General features: G+C 44.0%; 1 protein-coding gene across 18 annotated transcripts in view; it reads right to left on the bottom strand.

Moving 5' to 3' along the window:
- EPB41L3 (erythrocyte membrane protein band 4.1 like 3) overlaps window positions 1–25,684 on the bottom strand; it is a 259,261-nt gene extending 233,577 nt beyond the window's left edge. For 9 of the 18 annotated variants that reach the window (XM_058277433.2, XM_071208467.1, XM_071208470.1 and 6 more), the window contains exon 1: window positions 25,378–25,646. The gene's annotated coding sequence lies outside the window, so the exon portion shown is untranslated. Of the gene's footprint in view, window positions 1–25,377 lie in introns of all 18 variants that reach the window. The other 9 variants (XM_058277426.1, XM_058277428.1, XM_071208469.1 and 6 more) reach the window with 6 other exon arrangements.
- Between the last annotated feature and the right edge of the window lie 888 nt (window positions 25,685–26,572).

The following is a 26,572-nucleotide window of genomic DNA, read 5'->3' as shown; positions in this document are numbered from 1 at the left end:
CGTTCTCTTGACAATGCCTCCATTTGGACACCTCCGTGGCCTGAGAACTGTAAGCTTTCAACCTAATAGTTCCCATTTTAAAAGCCAACCTATTTCTGGTATATGGTTCCCAGCAGCCCTTAGCAAACTAAAACAGGTACCCTGAAAAGATAAGGGAAGGATGAGAAAAAGAAAAAAAAAAAAGGTATATAAAGGTGACTGGGATGCTAAAGGAAGGATACATGGATGGGTCGAGCTGGGGCCACAAGTGAGAAAGTGGTGGGGACAAAGGTGAAAATGGGAGAAGGATCTGGTAAGCAGTGCTAGGATCATGAAAAAATGACGGTATGGGCTGTCTTAAGGGGATTGCTTCTTGACAATTATTTCTTAGGCATAGATGGAATACGGTTGACTTTTCCATGCAGCATACACTTCCAGGTTTTTCCAACTCTTCACCTCCCCCAAAATTTTTTGGGAAAAGAAAACAAAGAATAGCACAGACATTTTTGGAGGGCAAGCATGGCATTCACAACACCTTTATATAATCATGCAAGTGTTGCCATCATTTACTTTCCATGAAATCAATCATTTTATAAGAAAAATCAAGCCTAATCAGATTTTCCAAGACCTCCTGTTTTGTTTTGAAAAACAGACTCTTGTTTATTTTCCAGCCTTTCACTAATATTCAAAAGGTAAATAAATACATACTATTGAAGAGCAGATCCATTCATTGTTGTTGAAACAAATGTAATTTATAGATCTTAACTGTTTATTCACAGGATTTATCTTCTTGCAAATTTGACTTCTATCACCGTTTTGCTGTTTATTTGGTAATCATAGCTACTGTCATTATGGATAAGAATGTCCACAGTGTCATTATGTACCATAGAAAGGGTGGCACTTCCTTCATTTACTCTTGTCTTCCTTCTTACCTAGAAGTTATCCATGAGTGAAGTTACATGGACAAAAGTTAATGATTATAAAATCACAACTCACAAGCACTAGAGAAACCCTTGATAAGAGAATCATTAGCTAGGAGCCATGAGGCAAAGGGACAGAGAGATGAGGCTGATGCCCTTACCCAATCCCTGGTGCCTAGTTTGCTAGAGCATCACTCTCTCTCTCCCAGTCCAGAAATAACACAGGAAAAAATGTGAGTATCATAAGCAATGTTGTTATAGGGATAAACTTGAATCTAGTCTATGTTTTTACTTTAAAAAAAATAAGTAACTTATAAAAGTTAGCCTTGCATTTATTATGAGTAACACATTATCAGTGACACCCACACAAATCATCAACACTCTCCAGGTTGTTGCAATACTGTGACGGAGAAGCACAATGGGGACGCATGGAGTTCCAGAGTGTCTACAGCAATCGAGAGGCAAGCACAGATAGATAGTTTGGATAGATCTCTCTTGTTGCAGATAGGGGATGGAATGAAGACAGAAAGGAGGGTTGAGGGCACTGTCACGAAAATCCAGTTGCACACATTAGGCAACTGGAAACACTGACCTCCTGGCTAACTGCTTCCATAGCTGAGCTCCATTAATTCCTACACTAATGATGAAAACAGTCTGGAAATAGTAACAAAGATACACAAAACTGTCAGTGTACTTAATGTCAAAGAATTGTCCGCTTAAAGTGATGTTTATGTTATGTATACTTTACTAGAGTAAAAAAGAAATAAATTCTTATTTTTTTAAAGCAAAAAAAAAAAAAAAATTCCTACACTTACCAATCAAGTTCCTGGAAAGATTCAAGGGAGGCAAGCTAGCTGATTTTTGTTTTTCTTATCTCTCTGGTTTTTTGAAGGTCCTTATAACCCTGACTAATAGAGCAAAGAATTATCTATTAGAGAGGTACTCATGATTAGATCTAGAAGTCTTGATATCTAAAAACAAAAGCCAAAAATCCAAATGGCATTTGTAGGTAGAAGGCTTTGATTCTATTTAATTTTTCCTCCTAAACTACTATGAGTTCTACTAAAATATGGTTAGACTACCAGATGCAGAGACATCAACTTATCTGGAAATAGAAATCACCTTCCTTCCTTCCTTCCTCCCTCCCTCCCTCCCTCCTTTCCTTCCTTCCTTCCTTCCTCCCTCCCTCCCTCCCTTCTTTCTTTCTCTCTTTCTCTTTCTGTTACATTAAAAAATACAAGAGGTTCCCATATACCCCCCACCCCCCTCACCCCACTCCTCCCACATCAACAACCCCACCCCCGGCCCCCCCGCCAAGGCACACTCATTGCCCTTGGTGAGCACTCTCGGGAGCACCACCGCACCACATGGATAACAGTCCACATTGTGGCTCACACTCTCACCCAGGCCACCCAGTGGGCTATGGCAGGAGACAGAATGTCCTGCATCTGTGTCTGCAACATCATTCAGGACAACTCCAAGTCCCGAAAATGCCCCCACATCACATCTTTTCTTCCCGCTCCCTGCCCCCAGCAACTCTCACGGCCACTTTCTCCACCTAGTAAGTGAATCACCACACAGCTGTCCCTTAAACCCCCAAACACACACCCCTGGCGCTGTAGGATTTTCATTTTTGACTCATGAAAGAGCTTCACAGAACTTTCAGGTAAAAGGTAAATTTAGACATATATGAAACAATACTGTCCAGGGTGCACCAAAATTCTCCCTTTCGAGGTGCAGAGGAGTAAAAAAAAGTGTATTAAACTGGTTAAAAAGAAACATGTTTAGTGGGGGGGGGGTCATTATAATAGGAAAAAAAATCATGGATATGGTTTTTCACCCAAACTGCCTACATTAGAACCAGAGCCTCAATCTACTCCTTAGGAGGCCTTCGGCAGGTTAAGCTGGGCCTCAGTTTGCTCCTCCATAAATCAGAAGATGCAAAATTCCAGGAGCATGAGGAGGTCAGGAGAATTAATTGAGACTCCTGTCGCCTGCAGCCCAGCACCTGAGGGAGAGTAGGTGCAGAGGTGATGAAGGTGGTGATGGTCGTGCAATCACAACTAATGCAGAAAGGGAAGCACGTCCGCGTGGCAAAGCGCCCCTGGAGCAGGCCAGTAACCCTTTAGGCTGCACAGCCAGCCTCTCCTCCTCCCCTCCCCCAAACGGCTTGAAAGCAAAACTAATAGAAGGAGGGAGTGGGTGTAGCTCAGTGGTTGAGCCCCTGCTTCCCACGTGCAAGGTCCTGATTTCAATCCCTGGTACCTCCTTAAAAAAAAAAGCCTAATAGAAGGAGGGTGCACCAAGCGAGGGAGGGGCAGGGGCTGGTGAGAAGCACACTCTGCTGCAACAGAGTCAAGGCGGAAAGTAGTATAGCGCCTTTGCTCACACTTGGCTATTTTTAGGGTCAAAGATTTCTGAAGATTTCCTGAGCATCTCACAAATAAAGTGGTAGCTTCAGAAGGCTTTCTAGGTCCCAGAAAGAAGGAGAGAACACAAGGCGAATTTAATAGAAGCAGGTCTTGGCTACTGATTATTACTGGTAGAGAAAATGAGATTTTAGGATAATGGTGCAGTTGATTATCATGTAGGAAGAGGAGAGAGATGGAAAGACCTGCAGGGACACACAGGAAAATGTGAATCTAAAAAGATCGTCTTTGAGGAACCAAAGAATTATAACCACCATACAAAACAGTGCTTAGGTGGTAACTGTGTCACATCAGCTACTCACAGCTCAACAGACTAAACTCAAATGACACATATTCCTAAGGATATTTATGGATAACTGAATCATCTACAGTAATTATTCCCAATTTTCTTATACCAGAATAGAAAACTTTATAAACACCATTGCTAAATTTCATTCAATATCATTTTAGAAATTTCAGAAATAACAAATGCAACCACAAATGTTCACATCCTTTACCTGTTTAGACAGTGACATGGCAGTGTGAAATTTATTTAGAGGGGGCCTTGGGATGAAAATGGAATTGATAATTGAGACACTGACTCTCCTAAGTAGATAACGTGACTGATTTCTTTTTTTAGGGCATCAGTCCTGCTAAATACTTAAAGAAAAGTGGAGAAGGATTTAAGCCAGTCTCTTCTAGAATATCATTCCAATCAAAGGTTTTCCCTCCAAATCTTGCTTCCCACATCCTCAAGAGCTAGTGGAAAATGCATTTGAAAACATACTTTGTAACCAACAACTCCCTATTGCTAGCCTCCTTTTTCCATATCAAGAAATCCACCAGCACAAGTTTAATGCTCTCTCTCAGCCCTTGGCCTGCAGGTTGAATGACCGAGTGCACCATACATCGTTACTGCTTAATTTTGAAAGAACTAAGTGAGGGTTTGACATTGAGCAGCTTGAGTTTTGACACCGTCCATTAAAGACCGACTCGGGAGGCAGTCATTTCCAGGTTCGTGACTCATTGAAGATAAACACATCAACAATGTCCCATTTCTGGGGGGGGGGTTATGTTAGAAACAATGCCATGATGGTAAATATGAAGATTTGCGGCGTGCAATTTATAGAGACAATTGAGAAAGAGCCTTAGAATATTCCGTTTCAAGCTACGTGAGTATTTTCAAACGGCTTTGTTATAAAGAACTCTTATTAAAGACGGTATAATCAAAAGAAAGAAAGAAAACCAACAGCCACAGTTTAAATGGCAACTTTTGTCAACTGAATATGATTCATCTTTCTTTTGGTTTGGGTATTGCTACCAGTAGGATTTGGGGGTCTCCCCCTTTTTTTTGCAAGAGGATTAACTAACAAAAAGCACACACAACTCCCGTACATAGACATGGAAGACTGCAGATATTTTCCCAACCAGTGATTTCATTTGGCAATTTTCTTCTCCAACAGAGAGAAATCGACAACTTAAACATTAATTTCAGGACTCACCCATGTTATTGATGTCCCGACACCCAAAGATGACAGTTTTCCAGAAGATGGGTAGGTCCACGTTCCACGTTCCAAGAAGCAGGGAGGATGAGCATAAAAGAGAAGAAAAAATAGTTTAGGAATATGTATCAAGTGGTGGAGTCTCCTCACCCTCATACTAAGAATGATCATGAGAGTTCCCTCCGTTCTAGAAACTGCCCCCTGGCCAAGATCTTATGGATTATGGAGAAAGTTCTTGAAGCATAACGAGGTGGGTAATTCAGGGGCAATCCAAAGGGAACTCTCATTAACGCTTTCATTTAACAGTGGCAAATAAGAGACTACTCATCCAAACCACACTTACATATGCCATCAATGTTTCCAGCAAGATAATATGAAAGAGTTGTATGACTATATAGGGATATAAAAATAATTAACATCGAGTCTGGGCTAGAACAGGAAGAAAAACTACTGCAAGGTAAAGACTTAGCCAGACTCAAAATAATAACCAGAAAACTTGGTCAAATGATTTATACATCCCAACAATCGTCTGACTAAAATAATTCTAATTTCACATCCTCAAAGAATATAAATTATAACCCAATTTAGATGTGCTACAAGTCAGAGACATACCATAGAATTTGAGTTCTTCAAAGAAAAGCCCAGGGAACTATGTCATTATTATCTTTTTTTTATAGAGTCCCAGAATAAAAAAATGTCCATGGCATGAAATTTGCCAGATACGTTGTCTGTCAGTCCCATAAGCCCATGATAGTTGCTATATTAGGAAGATTATTTCACAGCATAAAATTACATAAAATAATACTTTCAAGTAGATGCAATGTGTCAAACTGAGCATTCATTTACAAAAGCCCATCTGTGTGTCATGATGATGGGAGTGAGTGTTGCTGGGGGGGGGAGGGTTGCGGTGGGGGTGGTGGGGTCGAATGGGACCTCATATTTTTTTAATGTAATATTTTTACAAAATCAATAAAAAAAAAACAGAAAAAAAAACCACAAAAGCCCATCTGTCACAGACTTTCTACATGAGCAGTCACCTTTGGAAACCAGTCGGCATCAAGATCATGCAGGAAGAATTATGGACTCCTCAGGTCCACTAGGGCCTCCTGGGCCTCTTCTTTACAGATGTATGCTAGTCATCAGTCCATCAAAAGCTATGTCAGGATGGTTCTTGTCACTATTAACAAGGCTACCCTGGGTAGACCCAATTTGTCAAAGGCAAGGATAAATGAGAGTATAAGTAGAGTCTAGGTGTAAATTGTTTTTAAAAAGACTGCAGTTTGTTAGAACAATCAAGAAATATGGTCTCACTATCAGCAGATGGTTGGATGAAAAGCAATTGTTTAAAGATGCTGAATGAAACCAAGACAAACAAGCCTACAAAGACCCAAAATGAGCCCATCTGGCAGCTCTGATTACAGGGCTCTCAAGGAACGCAGGGTAGCTGCCCTCTCCTGTCGCTCCCACTCTACCCAAATCCACAGACACCTGGAAAGTGCCTACGCAAGGTCTTCTGAAATCCTTTGAGTATTCTAAAAGTTTAACAACTTGGGCTGTGGATAGCGTCCTTACTCTTGATAATGAATAGTGAATTTTCCTCCCATTGTAGACATGCAAACTTTAATTCACCTGGTCAAAGCATACAGCTGATCCTTTCCTGAACACTAACTATTTTCATCTGCTAAAAGAGTCAGCAGAGGGAACACAGGGACGCCTCCATAAGATACTACAATGGAGGTAAGCCTCAATATTTGCTCCCAAATGCCTTCTGCCAACAATTTCCATCACCGTCTCCCTGTGGGGTGGGGGCCTGTCTCACGAGGAGGGCCCACTTGCAGAGGGGAAGGATCTGGGACTGTGACATGAGGGTTGTCTTTAAGGAACTGGTGACCTTGAGCAAGCCACTGAACACCTGTTTCCTTGAGTGAAAAGGGGGAGTAATAGATATTCTGGTTTTCTCATAGGGTTACTGTACACATCCCATGCAAAGGTGCCTGTGGAAGACCTTCGAGAAATACAAAGCAGGGTAAATGTGGGGGGAAAGGGGGTTTGAATGTCCCTAATTTTTGTCTGCATTCGGTCAAGAATGTGCAAATTAGAAGTGGATGCTGTAGGCTCAAAGCTTATTTCTCATTATCCCCGTCAGTCCCCTACTGACTTGTTTCCAGCACATTCCTCCACAGGCATTGCTTTTCCAGACTTGTGAATGAAGACAGATACTTCCAGAGCATAAAATCACATGAAAGAAACATCTGCACTGCTGTAACTTGTGGTCCTCCTACCGGCAAGCCCCCCTGTATCCCGCCACATGCCAATCATAACCATACCTCCCAAATCTCAATACTGTCAAGGTTCCTCTTTGACCCCTTCACTGGTTTCCCTCTGCTTTTCCTCACTGCACTCCCATTCACTGTCCTCTGAACTTTCATAAAGCTTTATTTGTGGGAAGCGGATGTTGCTCAAGCAATTGAGCTCCCACCTATCACACGGGAGATTCCAGGTTTGGTTCCTCGTGCCTCCTAAAGAAGACGAGCAAGGCAGAGAGCTGGCGTGATGGGCAAGCATGGTGAGCTGACGCAACAAAAGACATGAAAAACATAATGAGAGACACAGCAAAGCAGAGAGTGGAGGTGGATCAAGCGATTGGGCGCCTCCCTCCTATATCGGAGGTCCTAGGTTTGGTTCCTGGTGCCTCCTAAAAAGAAGACCAGCACAAAGCAAATGCAAACAATGAGGAGGTGGAAATAAATAAGTAAATACATAAAAATAAATCTTTAAATAAAAAATACTTAAAAAAAATTTCTCTCCCCTTCTCTACCCTCCCCCACCCCCAGTTGTCTGTGCTCTGTGTCCATTTGCTGTGTGTTCTTCTGTGTCTACTTATATTCTTGTCAGCGACACCAGGAATCTGTGTCTCTTTTTGTTGCATCATCTTGCTGCATCAGCTCTCCGTGTGTGCGGCGCCACTCCTGGGCAGGCTGCACTTTTTTCACACTGGGTGGCTCTCCTAATGGGGTGCACTCCTTGTCCGTGGGGCTTCCCTACGTGGGGGACACCCCTGTATGGCACAGCACTCCTTGTGCACATTAGCGCTACGCTACATGTAGGCCAGCTCATCACATGGGTCAGGAGGCCCTGGGTTTGAACCCTGGACCTCCCATGTGGTAGGCAGATGCTCTATCCGTTGAGTCAAATCTGCTTCCCTGTTCGTACCATGATTATGAACTCTCAGTACTGTAAAAACCTAATGAACTCATTCATGTACCTGCCCATCTTTCCTATAAAGATTTAGAAAAGCAAGGTCGAAGCCTCATTCAGCTTTGTAAATGTAAATTGTTTCTGTATCTGTCTTCACAGCTCCTGCACATAGTAGTTGCTTACTAAGTAAATGGTAAAGTAAAAAGTGCAAAAATGCACACAAGATAATCTCTCACTTGCTCTTTTTTTTTTTTCTTTCCTTTTTTTCCTGCTTCTGCTCACATGGCTCCATTTCACGTGTCAACCCCTGACTCGATGGCACTTACAGGCTTGATGGTCCGCCTCGTCCACTAGAATATAACCTCTGTGAGTAAGGCAGGTTTTCCTTGTTCACCACCACATTCCCGAACCTTTAACAGTGCCTGGCAACAGCGGGCACATCTTTTGACTTGAGTTGAATTGAACTGAAAGAAAAGGAATTACTACTCACATGGCAAACATCTAGGGAACTTCCTCTATGTCCTATGTTCTAGAGGATTAGGGGTGGTTAGTATTTATCAATTTTACAAAGATATGTGTGTTTGGACTCCCCAAGCGAAATTATTTTTCATACACTTCTAGATACTTTGTTATTACTAAAGTCAACTCTATCTTTGCACTTTTCTGGAGGCATAGGGGAAGAGGGGGTCCCTTATTCCAGAAGCCCCTGAACCCTCACTCACTCTGTCTCCCAGCTACCAAACACTCCAGCTATTTGCCATCAAAGCAAATCCTTTCACCTTCCACTAAAATGAACAGAAAGGCACAAGCTTCTATCACAAACTTCAAAACTTTAGAACTGCTTAAGATCTCATAAAACTTTATGGTAATAGATGGGAGATACACTCTGTTTTTAGATACTTATAATTTCCATAATTAATTTAGTTCAACAGAGGATATTTAAAACATAATTTTAAAATAGGGACATTCATTCACTCACCAAATCATTCATTCATTCATTTGACAAACCTTTAGTTAAGTTCTATCATGTGTCAGGCGCCATGTGGGTTCTAAGGATAAAATGCTAAACAGAATCAGAAATGGTCCTTGTCCTCAAGTGGAGGGAAGAGATGTTACATTATTACTTATACAAATGAATGTACAATGGAATAAATGATCTGAAGCAAAGCAAAAAAAATTTCTTGATATCATACCCAAATCACATAACAGGGGGGAGGGCCAGGGAAGGCTTCCCTGGGGGAGACTCCTGAGGTAAGACCTGAAGGATGAGAAGTGGCCGGCTGGGCAGAGGGGAGGGGAGAAAGTGGAAGGGAACGTTCTAGGGCAGCAGTTCTTTAAGGGGCCCATGGACCCTGGAGGTTCTTAAGCTCCTTTCAGGAGGCCCATGGGGTCAACACCACTTTCCTAATCACACTAAGATATTACTGGCATTTTCCCTGTCATTCTTTCAAGAGTGTATAGTGGAAGTTTCTAGAAGCTACATGACGTGATATCACACCACCAATTTCTAATGCAGAGCAGACATGAAAATCTGCTCTTCTATTAAGTTGGACATTAAAGGAAATTTATAATGCTACTCTTCTCCCTAAATTATTTTTGCTTTGGAAAACATGTTTAACTGTTATAAAAATTATTTATGTTAACATGGACTGGCTTTATTGTTGTTATTTTTTATTGAAATAAATATTTTCAGTTTTAATTTCTAATGCAGTGAAATTCAACAGATATACATACAAAGAAGTTCTTTGGGGGTCTTTGCTGGTGTTTTAAAAATGTCTAGACCAAAATGTTTAAGAACCACTAGTCTAGAGAAGTCAGCAAGAGGGCAAATGATACAAATGAGGCTAAAAAAAGTAGAAGCCGATCAGGATGACCCAATGGGCCAACAGAGGGAGTCTGGTCTTTATCTAATGTCAATGTCAGGATATTCCACAAGTACAGGGCACTGCAGTTATAGTTACTTTCTCTGTACATAATGAATTATTAACGTAGAGGGATTGAGACGTGACTGCTAAGGGGTTTCTCTTTTTGGAGTAATGGACTTGTTCTAAAATCTTTTGTGGTGATGAAGGCACAGCATTGTGATTATACTAAAAGCCGTTGATTATATACTTTGGAAAGACTGTATGGTATGTGAGTATATCTCAATAAAGCTGCTTAAAAATAAATAAAAAAATAGATAGATACATAGATAGATAGAATATATGGCAGGGGAAGCAGAGAGAGATTGAGAGGTGAATAATTTTCTTGTTTTTTGTGTGTGTGTCTGGTTTTGCTTATTGTTATTGTTATTATTATCAAAATGAAAATGCTCTGTTTAACGACTGAAGTGATGAATGCACAACTATGTGATTATACCAAATACCTATTGATTGCACACTTTGGATGGACTGTGTGCTTTATTAATATGTAACATTAAAATTGATTTGTATTATCTGTTCAACTTCCTCTTCTACCACTTTTGATTCATAAGCCTCCTTCACCCAAAGTGCATGCCCTCCTCAACATGCTCAGATGCAGGGTCTGAGCTGCGCTTACCTTTTCGTATCCGCCTTATGGGCAATTCCGAAGCAGGAAATGTTTACAGATGGGCTTGGTCTTATCTCCCGCCGCCATGCCCTTTCAAGTAGAGCCAGAATGAGGGTAAGGAAGAAAGGAAGAAGGAAATGCCAAAGGGTTCTACCCCAGAAGAGGCTCCTTCTAGCCTCAGCGAGGACCCCTGTGCTGCTTTCAGAGCCTCGTTGGTTCTTTTCCATCTCACCCCCAGGAGTTCTTGTGAACGTCCTCCAGGCATCCATTCCCCAGTCCCTTCTACACTCCCCTCCCTCTTAGGAAAAAACCTCATTCCTCATTTCACCTAGAAGCTACAGGCTAGAAACCATGGAGTTAATATTAATGAGCTACGACTATGAAATTGATGACTCGTGACTTTAACGTTGGCAAGATAAAAATAATTATTTTAATATGCTGTTTCCATGAATAAATAGCAACTGAAAGCGTGATTATGATTTTAATAGCAAGAAAATAATTTTGTGTTAGTAAATCAGTGAGAAAGAGACAAACCTATAGCCACATCAAGGTGAGGGTACGTGTGTGAAGAGAGAACACGGAAAGTGCCAGCGGACTGCAACCAACAATTTTACCAGAGTCCATTCTCCAGGGATACCTGCTAGAAGAGCACGGCTGAGCAAGGAGGTGCCCTGTACAGTGCAAGCAACTGATAAGGCACAAGAACCTTCCCTCAAGCCCAAGATGGTAAAACATTGAGAGAGCAGGCCTTTAAAAGTGTTGAAGACATCTGAGAAAAAAAAAAAAAAAAGCATGGAATTGAGCTCCATGTACTTCATTAAAACTAAAAAGAAAGTTGCACTAGGGCAGGGGTGGGGAGCAAGGAGGCACACAGTGTGGGTTTCAGAGACAGTCTGTCTTTCCTGAATGGACTCTGGCCTGGGCAATTCACACACCCTGTATTATCTGCTAATATTATATACTATAGAGGTATTATTGGTCTTTTCACTTTCACTCTTTCATGAGTGCAGGGTGGAAGTTTCTAGAAGATAGACAGTATGTGCTCTCACGCCATCAGTAAAGGTTGAAAATAAAGACATTTCTAGCCCTCGGGTGAGAATTCTTGGTGCACAGTAGGTCCTCAGTAAGTGGCAGCTCTTTTCTCTGCCTCTTCCTTTCTAGGAGGCTACGCCAGGGACAGTGCAACTTTTAGATAATTCTGACCTACGTGGTATAAAAATATGTACATTTTTAACAGAGAGAGAAAAATGAGAAAAAGAGAGAATGTATGGGTATAAAAGATGGAAGCCTGTAATGAATATATTACAAATCAGAACCTTCTATCAACTGACAATCTATTTTAAACTTTCCTCCCTGAAATCTGATATTGGATATGGGTAATTCGATATACGCTACTTCTACAAACATTTCTCCTTCAACTTCTTCTAAATTTGTCCTGCCTTCTCTCACCATCTTCCTCTGATGGTGAACTACTACTCCCTTTTCTCCAAGGACAATGCTATGCCTGGGGTATGGAATCCTTTCCTCCATTGGTCTGGAACCCGCTCTTACTAGGATTTCCTAGTTCTGTGCCCCTGGTTCTCCTTCCAGTGGTCTTCACTGCTTTCTGGCTTCCCTGCCTTCCCCTAGGTGCTATGTTGGCTTCTTCTTCCATCCTATGAGATAAGCCGTTGGGAATCTCGTAGGTTCTCAAGGAGCTTGTGAGCAACCCATTCACCTGGCCGCCTTGCATAGAAATACTGTGGCGTCTCCTCAGCTCTCCCAGTCCTGCTATTACACCCCATGCTTCCACTCAGCCCTCCCAGCAGTCACTGACTGCTTTATGTCTCAAGCCAGCCACAGCCATGCCCCCCTCCTTTCCTCGGAAGCTGTGGTCCCCTCAGATTAGAACGCGGCTGCTTCTCCCAGTCTCCCACTCCCATCCTCCTTCCACACCCCTTTCTCTCTCTCCACTTGCCACCGTTCTCTCTACCTCCCTCTCACTATCTCTCTGAGTTCTTCCCTCTCTTCCTTGTTCCCTCTCTCCCTCCCCATTCCCTCTCTCCACTCTCTACCATTCTCCCTCTCTCTCTGTTTCTATCTGGGTCTCTCTGTCCCTCACTCCCCCTCTCTTCCCCTCCCTCCACTTCCCATGGCTCACCCCAAAGCCCTGCTGTTCTTCCAAGTCCAGCGTGGAGCCAGCCTCTCTGTCAAGCCTTCCCTAGTGTCCCAGTCAGAACGAACTCTTCCCTCTGACGTTTCCCCAGAACTGGGGTGTTCACTAAAAGATGCACATAAAATGTCTGCACTATATGTCACACGCATAAATATACATATGTAAGCAACAAAGCCTAATAATACAATAAACACCTGTGAAACCAACACCTGACTTAATAATGAGAATATTACTAATACCACTGTAGCTCCTATTCTGTCCTCCTGCCTTCCTAAACAGAGCTTATAAGGTGGTTCTGAACCTTATAAATTATAATGGTACTATCCTAGATATTCTCCTACAATTTTTTTTGATCTACTTTGTTCGAGCTTCATCCATGTGGTTGTTTAAATCTACGGTTCATTTATTTTTGTGGCTGTGTGCTAACTCATTCTGTGACTATGCCATCATTAATTTATCCATTCTTTCATCCATACACAATTGTGTTGTTCCCGATTTCTTGCAATTATGAGTATTTTGGAAACATTCCTTGTAGATATGTGCAAGCGCCTCCCTCTGGTATGCAACAAGGCCTGGAATTCCTGGGTTGGATGGAGAGGCAGCCAAGACCAGGCCTAACTGCTTTTCAACATTGTATCGATTTACATGCTTCCCTTAGCAATGTATACAATTTGATATTTCCATAAACCCCACTTTGGAAACTGATCCTTATCATACTTTATTTTGTGTTATTAGTACTTAAATGTGTCCCCTCTATGGTGACAAGCATCATATTTTGTTCCCATTTATATTTCATAGCCTATGCCCGTACCTTACTTGTAAATGATGACAGATGAATAGAAAGTTAACATAAATAGAGCAACTGTATTTGATTTGAATTAAACAGTACTCCATTTTAAAATCACAAATAGTATAGAAGGACTAAGGGGTTATCAAGCCCTTGCACAAATACGATTAATTCTTGCAGTCCTCCTAACACCAAGGAGGATTTCCCAGGGGTAAGAGAATGAGAGTTGTATTCGAGAAAGAAGGAGGGAGGCATGTATTTTGGAAAGTAAGACAACCTGACTCTGAGCACAAAAGGATGACTTAGAATAGGCCAAGAAATGGGCTTGCAAAGCCCTAGAGGCTTGCCCAAAGGTTTCCACCTTAGGCTGGCCACGTGCTGGGGCACCCTTTGGCTTCCAGGTCCTAGAACCCACAACTCGTCTTACAATTCAGAAATGTGTTCATCACAGAGATTGAATAGTTGTCTGGGCTAGCCTGGAAACCTAACAATCATTTTAAACATTTTCTCTCAGGGCAAAGAATTCAAAGTATCAAACAACTACTTACAACCGTACTTTTGGAAAAATGACTCATCTGTAAAATGGGGAATGCCTATATTCAGAAAGTAGGTCTCTGTCTTTCATCACGCTAATCTTTTCACCCCTGGGGCTCAAAAAGCAGGAGGCTGAATGAAAAGAAGCACTTCATGCTCTAAAAAAAAAAAGGTACAACATCCATTAAACTCCTCTCTGATCATTTCTTGCATTCTGGTTTGAAAAATACTCAGAGAAGAAATATCAGAACCTTCCAGAGCAGGAGATATGCATACATTCCTTAATGTGGGAAATGGAAAAAAGTTTAAAAGAAGACAAGGGGCACAAAAAGGGGGAGAATCTGTCAGCAACATTGCTCAACCTGTATCTAAGGGGCACACACAAACGAAACCAAGTCTTTCCCCCATGTGAAGGCAGCTGAGAAAGAAAAGGTTCTAAACATTTGGAGGCCATTGACCTCTTTTTCCTCACATCTTTTATGCTGGCTTTGACATTGGCTGCAAACTGATACTTTAGTAGGTCAATGCCAAGAAACAAATTCCTGAATTCAGTGTGTATCTTTTTGAGTAGAATGTGGTAGGAACTACACCATAAATCCAGAGCAAGCAACCCCATACAGGCAAATCCAGCTTGTCTCTACAGCAACAAAACCATCCAACCACCAAAGAAATATTGTGTTTAGAACAGAACTCGTTGTCGTCTCTCGTGGAAATCAGGTCCTAACAAGCATCCTCACTGCCTAGTATTAGAGGTATAATCACACTGCTTCCTGAAGTTACATGGAGAGGTTTAATAAAGACAGAAAGAGTCTTAAAAATCACTCTGATTAGCTCAGCCACTTAAATTCTTCTGAAAATACATGAACAGATGTGCTCAAAATTCTACCCTAGGATGCAATGCTAAATAAAGTGGGTATACTTATTTGCATTTACTGAACACCTACTATGTGCTGTATGTAAAAGGACAACTCCACAAAAATCTGCATTTGGCTCTAAAAAGACATCCATTTCTTTTCTGGAGGGGAGTGTCTAGGCTGATACTCCGAGGCAATGGGCAGAATATACACTGAACTCCTTTCATTCACATATAGCAGAGTGAAGTGCAATACAAGGAAGTGGTTCTTTTCCTTTGTACGCTTTTTTCTATTCTCAGCCTTTTCCTTAGTCTTGCCAAAATGGTGCTTTGGGTGAGAGAAATCTTTTTATGGGTCAAACAACTGGTGGTTTGAAGCATCATATAAGCAGTTCTTCGAAGCATCATATAAGCAGCCCACATGCTGAGTCAGGAGGAAATGTGCCACTTGTTACGTTCCAGGCCAGCCTAGCTGACTTTAGTCTTTGACTAGACTAACAGCTAGTGGATGTAACAAACACTCCCTTTCCTTATGCCAAATGGAGGCCAGGAGAAAGTATTATAAGAAATGTGCTATACTTTAGCCAGAAGTTTATCATTTCAATTGATTTTAATGGATACCACCCAGATAAATTCTCTTGCTATGCTTTGAAAAGATTACCCAGAATTTCTTTGAATTCATCTCAATCTATGGGGAGAGGTGAGAGGAAAAGAAAAGAATAAAATGAGATTCCAGGTAAATGAGATTTCAGTGAAGGTACTGAGTCAATTCAGTCAATGGATTAGTTTAAGTGTCATTGGTTAGCTCAATGTGATCAATTATCCAAAGAGCAAAAACTACATTAGTTGGTCCTTAATAAGATCATTATACTTTTTATTAAAACATTCTTCAGCATTTTTATATCAGATTCTGTGCAAAGTGATATTTCCATTTCCTTGCATCAAAATTGTGTTTCAATAACATTGAGCTGTAAAAACAATCATGAAGTTTATGCTCTGTTATGTTTACCAGGTTTAAAAAATAAAAGGTTCTAATCTATAATGATGTTTTAGGATTGTAAATTTGAAAGCTGAAACAGCTGCAACTCCATCATAAAGATGAATAAACTGTCATCCAGGGAAATTAAGTGACGAACCCACATCCTGGAAAACGACATCACTGCTTATTTTTCCTAAAATACACTTCTAACTGCATACTAGGGAGACCAAAGCAACACTTAAAACAAAACAGTACTTGGAGTAACCAAAGAGGTAAGGGTATATTTATAAAGTAATAGTAGCAGAGCTACAACAAAACATCGTGATACGTTTTCTTTCACAGAGTGAAAAGGTTTGACAGCCAGGTCACATGTTTACTTTAGCAGCATTACTCATTATCGCATTATCTAATTCATTTTCATCTTCAATATATTTTTCAAAGGAATCAAAGGGCCAAGAATAGCACAAATTACTCATCCTTTATAAATATGATGCAGATGATGGTGCAACCTGATAATATTCCCCAGGATTCATAAATTTTGCCAGAAAGAAGTATGTAAGCCATCTCACCTTTTAAAAATCAAATCTCTGCATTTTTAGCTTTTGTTATTTCAATATTGAACCATATGAGAAAAAGTAAGGAATCTGCAGGGAAAGAATCAGGTAACGGGAAAAGAGAAGCAAGGTAAACACTTTGGCCCAAGCCCTGTGTGCAATGCAGTGCTAAGCGCAAACGCTTCCTAGCTGGCCGTCTGATCGTCCATTCTTACTCCAGCCTAATTCTCTCTACTCATAGCCAGAGTTATCTTTCTAGATCGAAGCTCCCATGCTACTCTCCTGCATAAAATCCTTCAAATAGATAGACCCCAAAGTTTGTTAACAACTTAGAAGTTGGTGACACTTGTTAGAGCATTTCTACATGCCAGGCATTTTCTACGAAAATGGTGACTCTGAATATGACATGGAGCGTATCTCGCTGTGCCCTCTATCATAGCAGCCAGATGAAGATCTGCATCCAGAGTGAAAGAGCTCCTGCCCTGAAACCACAGAATCCACCGGGAGGCACGGGGGTGTGATGGGGTCGCTGGGCCTCCTGGGCCGTGGGATCTCCCAGCATACGGAGCAGAGACCCAGAACCTCTGTGAATCTCCAGAGCTCAGGGAGGCAGGCAAGCACATCACCCCCTGGCAGTTTTGGTGAGTCTCTGTTGGGTTTCGGCCACAATGGGTTTCCCGGCATTCATCGGTGCCTTTGGAATCTTCCATGTTAGATGTCAGAATGGCAGCCAGAAGAGGAGCAAGTCAGAATAGTAGGTTCCAGGCACAGACAGGATTTGGTTTTGGAAGCAGGAGACAGATCCCCAGGGATTCCTAAACCTTGTTAGGAGAAATCTGACTGTAATTGGAATTCACCATTGTTGCAAGTAGGGGTAGAGTCAAAGAAATAAAGGCTGTTTTAGAGTTACTAAGCTATTAGGATCAAATGGGTTATATTCGTATCCACTAAAACTTAAAGTGCCCTTTGAAAATGCCAGATCAGCTCTGTCCTTTGGAAAAAATAAAAGTGCAGCTGTTTTATCTAATTATTTTGATAATTAAATGATCAGTGTAGATCACTTCAAGATCAAGGAGTATAAATGAATTTGTCACACATTATTTTAGGGGCTTCATTGCAGACAGAACTAAATGTTTATGGCACTCACTTTTTTTCCAACTGGCCTGTTGTAGACATAGAAAGTGTGAACCCACACAGTAAAAATTTCTTTTGGATTATGCAATGCTGAAACTATTTACAGTAGGGTTATCAGGTTTGTCTTCCTAACTGTATTTTGCTTTAGTTACTATTTAAAAAATAAACTTGGAAGTGATAAAGGGAAAATTACTTAGGACTAAGGTTTATTGCTTCAGCACTTATGTCCCAGACATTGAAAAGTATTATTTCTTGCTCTCCCCACAACTGTGCAAGGTAGGTTTTACTAAACTTGTTTTGCAGAAGGAGCAACTAAGACTCCAAAAATTGGGGTATTGGCCCCAAATATTCAGCTAATTAAGGCCTGAGTAGGATTTGTTTCCAGGCCTGTTTGACTCCAAAGTCAGTGTAATTCTACATATCCACACTCTCCACGAGACATCGGGGTGCAGCTGACTATGTCCACACATGTGCCTCTCTCGATTTATAAACATTTATCATGTTTATTTTGCTTTGTGGAGTTTGCAGGCTCTAGATATTTAAACATTCTTATTTTGAGTAAGATACTTTCTTGTTCACAATGCAATCTGAAAAGGTTCTTTAACATTCAAAGAATCGACTCTATGTGGAATGCAAATGTATTTCCATCTGTGATAGCAATTGGTTTTATATCTGACCTCTATCTTATCAAAACGATCTTTACCCACATGGACTTCTGGTTTCATTACTGAGCTCTTCAGAATTTTGTGGCTATTAAGGGAAAAGAAATACGTTCTTTATGTAAAGGCCACTATGAGTCTCTGATTAAGCATTTGCTTATATTTCAATTAATCCTTTTGAATCTTCCATGTAGTAGTTTGATATGGAAGGTTTCTTTTTTGAAATCTTTTCCTGTGATAAAGGAAATGATTTTGCTCTCAGGCAGTCCAGCAAATAACAGAGATAGAGAGATTTAGATGGCATAATGCTGAGTTTTTAAATTATCAGACCAATAAATAAGATAATGACCCCAGTGTCTTACTTTACTTATAACGCGCTGAGAAAAACATGGTGTCATTTAATTTTTTTCATCCTTTCTATGATGTTGGGAACATGATTATTTCCATTTACCAGTGAGAAAGCTGAGGCTGAAAGGGGCTAAGTAATCTGAAGGTTGAAAAGGGTTGTGTTTCAGTGTGGCCAAATATTTTCACCTAGTAGATGCCTACCACCTTTTCCATTTTGCAGCATAGTTATACAAACTTTATAAATATTGTGTGTCAAAATATATGTAACTTAGAAACAACAGCTCTTGATCAGTTTGGTCCATCCAATTTCTCAGATTCCAGAAGAGGTTTGAGCAGATAATTCTAACAGGATGAGTGTGTCATTCCTAACTATTCAAAACTTCAGTACCAGATCATTCCCTGTTGTTGTTTTTTCCATTTGCTCATTCCTAGTGAGCAATGGACTGTTTATAACTATTTGATGAGAGTGGAATTATCCTCTCAAGTTTGAAGGTTTGTATATTTAAGACTGCTTAGAAGCTTTCTGTTCCTGGAATGTAGAAGCTGGCAATCTCTTTAAAATTTGTTTATCCACCAGCAACATACTAAATGTTCTCCAACATACTAAATGTTCAAACATTTAGTATGCACAATGAGGAATGGCTTTGTCTATTCATTCTTAACAGCAACAAAAATGTATGGGGGGAGGGGCAGATGTAGCTCAAGTGCCTGAGTGTCCACTTCCCATGTACAAAGTACCAGGTTCAATCCCCGATACCTCCTAAAAAAACAAAAACCCAACTCTCATTGAGGAGTGGATGTAGTTCAAGTGATTGAGTTCTTGCTTCCCATATAGAGGTCCCAGGTTCAATACCCGGTACCTCCTAAAAACAAAAACACGTGAACAACTAGCTTCCCACGTTCGAGATCCTGGGTTCAATCCCCAGCCCTGGTACATTTAAAGAAACAAAAACGAACAAACAAACAAAAACAAAGGAAGTATAGGGCCATAAGAGATTTCATTTTCTTAAAATCCAAATAAAGAATTTTATCTAGATCAGAAACACTTAAACAACTACAGCTTCTAATGAACACACACAGTTATAGTTTGTAAATCAGGGAGCCATGATAGGAATCAGATGAAAGCTTCCTAAAATGGATTCTAGACCAGACAAACGCAAAAGCCCCAAACCAAGAATTCTCTCATATAGCTGCAGAAGGAAAGATGAGGGAGAGAGCTTCTGAGAACGATCAAGGAAAACTTGATGAGGGAGGCAATGTTTGAGGTAGAACTTAGAGAATGGATAGAATTTCAAGATGGAGAGGGGGTGAAGAGGAGCATTCCAGCAGGGGGAATGAGAACCTCAATAGGCAAGAAAATAACACCTAAGGACCCGCTCAGGAAGTGGCGTGTCAGGGTCGTGAAGACCAGGTTTCAGGTGTGGGTGACCAAGGATATGATGGTACTAGGGTAGATGAGGAAATACGAAATTGATGAATGTAGCTTTTAGGCATATTCTGATTGTGAAACAGCTGGATATAAATATCCACTTGGCAGATGGAAATGTAGAACTAGATTTCTACTGGATGTGGAAGAATTATCTGGTAACAATCCATCCAGCCAACCCATACCCCTGGTTCCAACCCATACCCCTGGTTCTAGGAAACCAGAAGCGTTTTGCTGGGGCAGTGTTGATGATTGAATCGCGCTCCCCGTAAAGACATGTTTCAGCCCTAACTAACTCCCAGTCCTGTGAGAGGGAACCCAGTTGTAAATAAGGTCTTAGAAGATGTTATTGTTAGTTAAGATGCAGGCTCATTTGGGAATAGGACTTTTTTTTTTAGGAGGTACCAGGGATTGAACCCAGACTGTGTACACAGGAAGCAGGTACTCAACCACTGAGCTATATCTGCTCCCCAATGAAAGTTGGTTTTTTCATTTATTTGTTTGCTTGTTTTGTTTTTAGGAGGTGCTGGGGATCAAACCCAGGACCTTGTATATGGGAAGCAGGCACACAACCACTTGAGCTGCATACACCCCCAAGAGGACTCTGAAGATCCTATTTAGGTAAGGCCAGATTGCATCAGGGTGGGCCTTCATCCATATGACTGGACTCTGTATAAGCAAAGAAAATTGGACGTGGAAGTAGAATCTGGAATCCAGCAGAAATCAGAAGAGCAGACACAAGGCGAGAGAGAGAGCCATGTGTTGGAAGACTGCCAGAATGCTGTGGACACCAGAGAAGGCAAGCCCGACCAATAACCTGATGCTGGGCTTCTAGCCTCTCAAACCATGAGATAATAAATTCCTGTTGTTTAAGCCCAGTCATTGTGTGGTATTTGTCATAGCAGCCCTGGCAAACTGAGATAGGCAGCTGACTTGAACCCCAGGCTGGCTCTTGGGGTTTTTCATGCCATGCTACTGACTTCTCACCAAAACACACTCTCATCTCCTTCTGAGGACAAAGCACTCACACATTACAGGAGAGAGGTGGTAAAGTTTGACTTGTGCCCTTATTTTTCCACCTCACCAAGATGTGCTGGCTCTCTCCCTCCTTTCAGTTCAGTGTTCCCAAGTAAAACGCTGCTATCCATTCCTCTGCCCACTACTTTATTTCCCCTAGTTCTGATTTTTCTTCATTCTACTTGACAGAAATCTCTCCTAATCAGCCCCAATTATTTTCAGTGCCATTCCCCTCATCTCATCGCGGCTTTTAACCTAGTTAGTGACTCACTCTTTCATTATATTGGATTCCAAGCATTCAGCTCCTGAGTCTTAAATTCTTGCCACAATCCCACTAAACTATTGTCCTTTCTATCAGCTTTGGATTATGTGACCCTTAGCCCTTCAGAACCAAGTTAGACATCTACCAGCCCTGCTGTTTTATGAGTCATTTCACAATAACACCAAATCGTCACAAGTACAAGCCTCACACACTACTTGCTAGCATTAAAACAAAATTATATATTTTTTTAACTGAGCCATTTGGTGGCTACTTTGATTTCTATATTGCAGTTTCTTCAACTCCCTGGCAATATGACAAATCATTAACGTTTTAATAGCTATATAAATTTTTCCATCTTCATTGTGAAGATCATGGTTCGATCCATTTCTAGCCTCTTGACCAGCTCTCCCTTCAAAGTCTTGCTAATTGTGTTTCTTGCTCTTTCGGTGAACCAGTTCTGAATCAGAAAATTCTATGTTTCCTGTCTAAGTCTCACACTTTCCTTCCAAGCATTTCAGAGAACTCTGAAGTTGCAAATTAATTCTCACAGTGTGGTAGGTGAAAATTATTATTCTACTTACAGATGAGGAAGTAGCTGCCCAGTATGGACTGTGACTCATCCAGCTCTCCGTGTCTTTTTAGTGAACCATTCATGGACAAAGCTCCTTGACTTAAAATCCTACAAACATCATCCCTTGCCTTAGCTCTTGTTCTTTTGTCTAGAGGTAGCATGTCAACACTCAGTGTGTTCTGAGGAGAGTGGGCCATTTGGGGTTGGGGGTAGGATGAAGAATCTGTGCCTCTTTGGCTTGAGGAGAGAAGAAACAGAGGGACGCAGAGAACGTTTTAAATACAGGAAAGGTGGGAATGTAGAAAAGAGAGAAGCCGGGGTATCAAAGCTTAGAAGCTAGAACTGGAAGGAATGAATAGCTATGCAGGCAGACCTTCAGAGAACAGCTTTGTCTATTTATATAGTCCTCCTGGAGAACTTTCCTCCTCCTTCAACATTCAAGCCACAGGACCTGTCCTTCCAGAGGTTCTCCCTTGTTGCTGCAGCTCAAAGCATGGGATCACGTCACCAAAGTCCCTGAACTTTCTCATGTTATCTATACAGTGGCACCTTTATCAAAAATTTTCCTTTTGGGCCAGACACCAAGAATGTGACAGAGACCACATCATGTTCATTTGTGAGTTCTAGCATTTAATAATGAATTTATTTAGATGGCATAGACTACTTCTGAAAGTAGTGAGGTCCCCATTAGTAGAGGTATTCAACTATAGGTTGTTTTAGAAGGATTTCAACCATGAAACTCATCGTTTATTTCTAAATGTCCTAAAATCTTAAATGCCTTATTTATTTAAAGTTTCATCAATCTCAAATAATTTTAAAATGTATACAATGGAACAATGCACACAAGTCCTCAAAATGATGATTATAATTAGTTTAATATTCTTGTTTAAATAATGGTTGGTTCTAGAAATTATTAAATGCCTTTTCTGGTCAATATTTTAAATTATAAGTACCAGTCTACAAATACTTAAGGAACACTACTATGTGCCAGGTCCTGGGTATGAAAGGATAAGAAAGACAAGAGAAGCCCTGCCAGCAAGAGTTCACATTCTAGAGAAGGAATTATTACTGAGACTGAGAGGTTCATAGTCTAGGTATAAAATGTCAGTTTGACCGGATGAAAATGTGCTTGCTCCTCAGAACAGAGAATGCTTTCCCAAGGTTGCTACATGTTCTAAGAAGCCTATAGGAAAGTCCTTTTTGGAAACTAAGGTTCCAAGAGAGAATCTTTAACCCCTGACGTCACTTGTGTCTGAACTGTAATTGACCCACCAAGGACAGATAAGGGAATGAAGAGGCCTGCAAGGTCATTTCAAAACCATCTCAACTTGAAGCTTTCCCTGTTCTAAATTACGTGTAAAGATACGTGCATCCCCACTCCCAGCTCCCACCCTCACTGAGCACAATTCCACTTTGGGGCACGCAAATTTTGCCTGGCCCTTGAGTAACTGCCACTATGAGACATGTAACTATAGGGGACCCCACCCAGACGCTGCTCTCCCAGATTACAATCTATTTCTAATCAAATGGAATTTGGATTTAAACCGAAATTAGATTTGGGATTTATAGTCGTTCTACTTTGGTTCATGTCGTGGATTCTGCCGACCCGGTCTTGAGCCAATGCATTTCGATGGGAATTACACAAGAGTTGGTGATGAGTCTTGAGGATTGGGACTTCCAACAGCCGGTTCCCTGGGAAGAGCGGTGCTCAGGGCCGGGAGCAGGAGGACCCCGCATTCGTTTAGCTTTGCCTCGGGGATCCTTGACGCTCACCCCGCCTCCCGCGACTGAGCTACCTGCGCACCCGGAGTTTCCACTTTCTGCGTCTCTGCTGGAACCCCGCCTCTCCCTCGGGAGAGGATTTCGCGCCAGACCCCCGGCTTTCCCCGTGCAGAGGCCTCGCGCCAGCTCCAGCTGCCGCTTCACTTCTGCAGAAGCAAAAGCGAAAGCGGCGGTCGGCGGGGCAAGCGGATCCCGAGCCCGGGCTGGGCTGCCGCGTCCAGACCCGCAGCCGCCGCGCTCAGGAAGGGCCAGGCGGCGCCCCCCGCGACTGTGCCCACCCAGGCCTCAACTTCCCGCGGGACTCGACCCCCAGAGCCAGCTGCGGCGCCTGACACTCTACCCGGGCGCGCCGGGTCCCGCAGCTCGGGTCCCTGGCGCGCCCCGGCCCCCGCGCGGCGCGCCCCCTCGGGCCGAGCCCTGGAACTCGGGCCACACCGCCAGCTCCCGGCTCCTCCGCTTCGTAGGTAGACAGCGCAAAAGGGACTTGGGAGGCTCTGCAGCCCCAACTTCGGCGTCCCGAACTGTACGCCGCCGGCCTCTGGTTAACAGGCTGCCTCCACCAGCCTCCCTCCGAGGCCACTACATGGCGAGCGGAGGAAAGAGGAAATGCCCAGCGAGGGGCGCTCCCACGGATTTTGAAATCCCGCCGCATTTGCGTCGGGGGAAGTCTCGATCACCCACTGTGCACACACACACACACACACACACACACACACACACACAGAGCCAGGTTATTTTATTCTGGGACGCGCTCTGTGGAGGGGCTTTGGCGCCGGAGCGCGCAGGAGAGGAGCCAGCAGGGCCGGAGTTGCTGGGATGCCGCTGCGCAGCGCTGGTGGCTAGGGGCAGGGGAAGCGGATCGTGCGCCTCGGCCTCCCGAAAATCACAACACGCACACCCACACCCCCGCACGGACACACGCGCTCGCTCCCGGCAGCGCCCCCGCACCGCGGGCCGGAACGCCGAGGTCAGAGACACAGTGCGCTTCAAGGCGGGCTGAGATGCAGAGAGGGAGGCGGAGGCTCGCCTCTACTCCAAGGCTCGCACCAGCCTAGGAACCCCGCGCCCCTCGATCCTCCAGAGCCAGCAAAGGCTGCCTTCTGAGATGCCGCACCGTCGGCCACCGGTGGGGGCTGAGGGGGCGAGGAGGGAGAACAGGGGGATCACTAGAGAGCGAGCCCCTGCGCCCCTCCAGCCAGTGCGCGCCGCGGAAGGCGCACAGAAGCCGCGAGCTGCCTCGCCTCCAGCGCGCAAACTAGGCGGCAGAGCCGGGGCCGGGACCCGAGCGTGCCCAGTCCGGCGCCCGGCGGACGGGTTGTGGGAGCAGCAGTCCTCCGCGCATCTGCAAAATGCACCGACCTCTCCGAATCAGCCTAGCCACGGGCGCGAAGGGTGGAGGCGGGTGGGGCGGAGGAAGAGCTGCGGGGAGAGGGATGACGTCCTTCGGCGAAGCTCTCAGCGCTCGCCTTGCCGGCCCGGGGGGTTCGCGGAGAGGCGCAGCGCCGGGTTCCCGCGGCGGCTCCCCCACGGCGCGCACCGCGGCGAACCTGTCCAGCAGCCACCAAGGGCGCGCGCGCCCTGCGGCCACCTCGACACCACCTCCTCTCCCGTCCCTTCTCGGGGCGCCAGTCCCTGGCCGCGCCCGCCTCACCCCTTCCCAGTTCTGTCCCCCGACGACCTCGAACCAAGGGCAGGCGCCTGCGTCCCTGCCTCTGCCCAGGGCGACCGCCGCGCCCGGCCTGCGCGGAGGGATGAGACCCTGGGAAGGAGAGGAGCTCACCTGAGTGGCCGGGCGCCTTCCTTTCTCGCGCCTCCTGGAGCGCGTTCCCGGCCCTCTGGTACAACCTTTCCCGAAGAAACAAAGTAGCGCAAGGGCAGGACTGCCAACAGGGCCCGGGACAACGGTTCTTCCCTTCGGCTTCTCCCGGGTCCAATCTCGGGCTCTGCGGCAGGAGAGGACTGCCGGAGGCTGTAAGGGGCCGCCGGACCCGGGCTCCTCCGGCGGCGGCGGCGGCACCTCCAAGTTCCCACCTGCAGCGCGAGTCGGGCGCCAGTGACAGCCCGCGCCGCCCCGCCCCGGCCCGCCCCCCTCTGCCTGTTGGCTGCGGCGGCGCCCGGCAGCCCCGCCCGGATCCGCCTTCCGCGCGCAGTGCCGGGGCAGCGAGAGCTGCTTGCAGGCCTCCCGGGGCTTCCATGCAGCGGGGTCTAGGAGCCCCCGTTCTTTGCAAGCAGCGAAGACACGCGCACAGGCGCACGCACATACAGTGCTGTGAATTGGTGACTGGAGGAAGGAGAGAACATAGTAACAGTCCTACGTGTCCCTTAAGGGAACCGGGTAACAAGGCTCCTTTCCCTGGGATTAAATTTCTGCACTCTCTGGAGAGAGTTGAAGTCACAGCAGCCAAGAGTCCAGGGGTGTAGTGTGGGCCCGAAAGTGGTCTGGGTGGTGTTTGGGTTTAAGCTTCCTTCCCCACTTCACCAGCAGCGCTAAAAGGTGAAGAGAAGTTCTGACCTCTCCCGGCCGTTCTCCCCCAGCCTGTGCTGCTGCCTGGGAGGGGCCTGGGGTTCCAGCACCTGCTGAACTCCCACCGCTGGTGCGCACTGGACCTGCAGGCCTGAGGGCGGGGCTCGCCCCACGCTTGCTGGAATCCGGGGCCTGGCGGTGTCAACGCAGGCGGTGCATAGACTAGGCCTGTGCTTTGTGCAACTCTTTGGCCTTACAACTCAACAATGGGAAGTTATCTTTCCTTTCGCTTTCACATGCACGCTAAAGAGCAGGGCAGGAGTTCACATAACCTGCCCAGGGTATTGGTTCGCACTTCTCTCATGCTTTGTCTTGGTAGCTCAAAGTCGTGCTTCCAGAAAACTAATTTGGTATAGCCCTCCGGAGGAGAAAGGCCATAAAAATCCGAAAAGCACAAGTCTGGAAAGCTATCCAATCCTTCAGAAATGTCTGACCCCTGGGTGTGTATCAA

The sequence above is a fragment of the Dasypus novemcinctus genome, chromosome 16 (assembly GCF_030445035.2).
Source record: "Dasypus novemcinctus isolate mDasNov1 chromosome 16, mDasNov1.1.hap2, whole genome shotgun sequence".
Lineage (NCBI taxonomy): Eukaryota > Metazoa > Chordata > Mammalia > Cingulata > Dasypodidae > Dasypus > Dasypus novemcinctus.
Note: the sequence above shows the minus strand (reverse complement) of the source record. Positions and strands in the feature narration are given on the sequence as shown.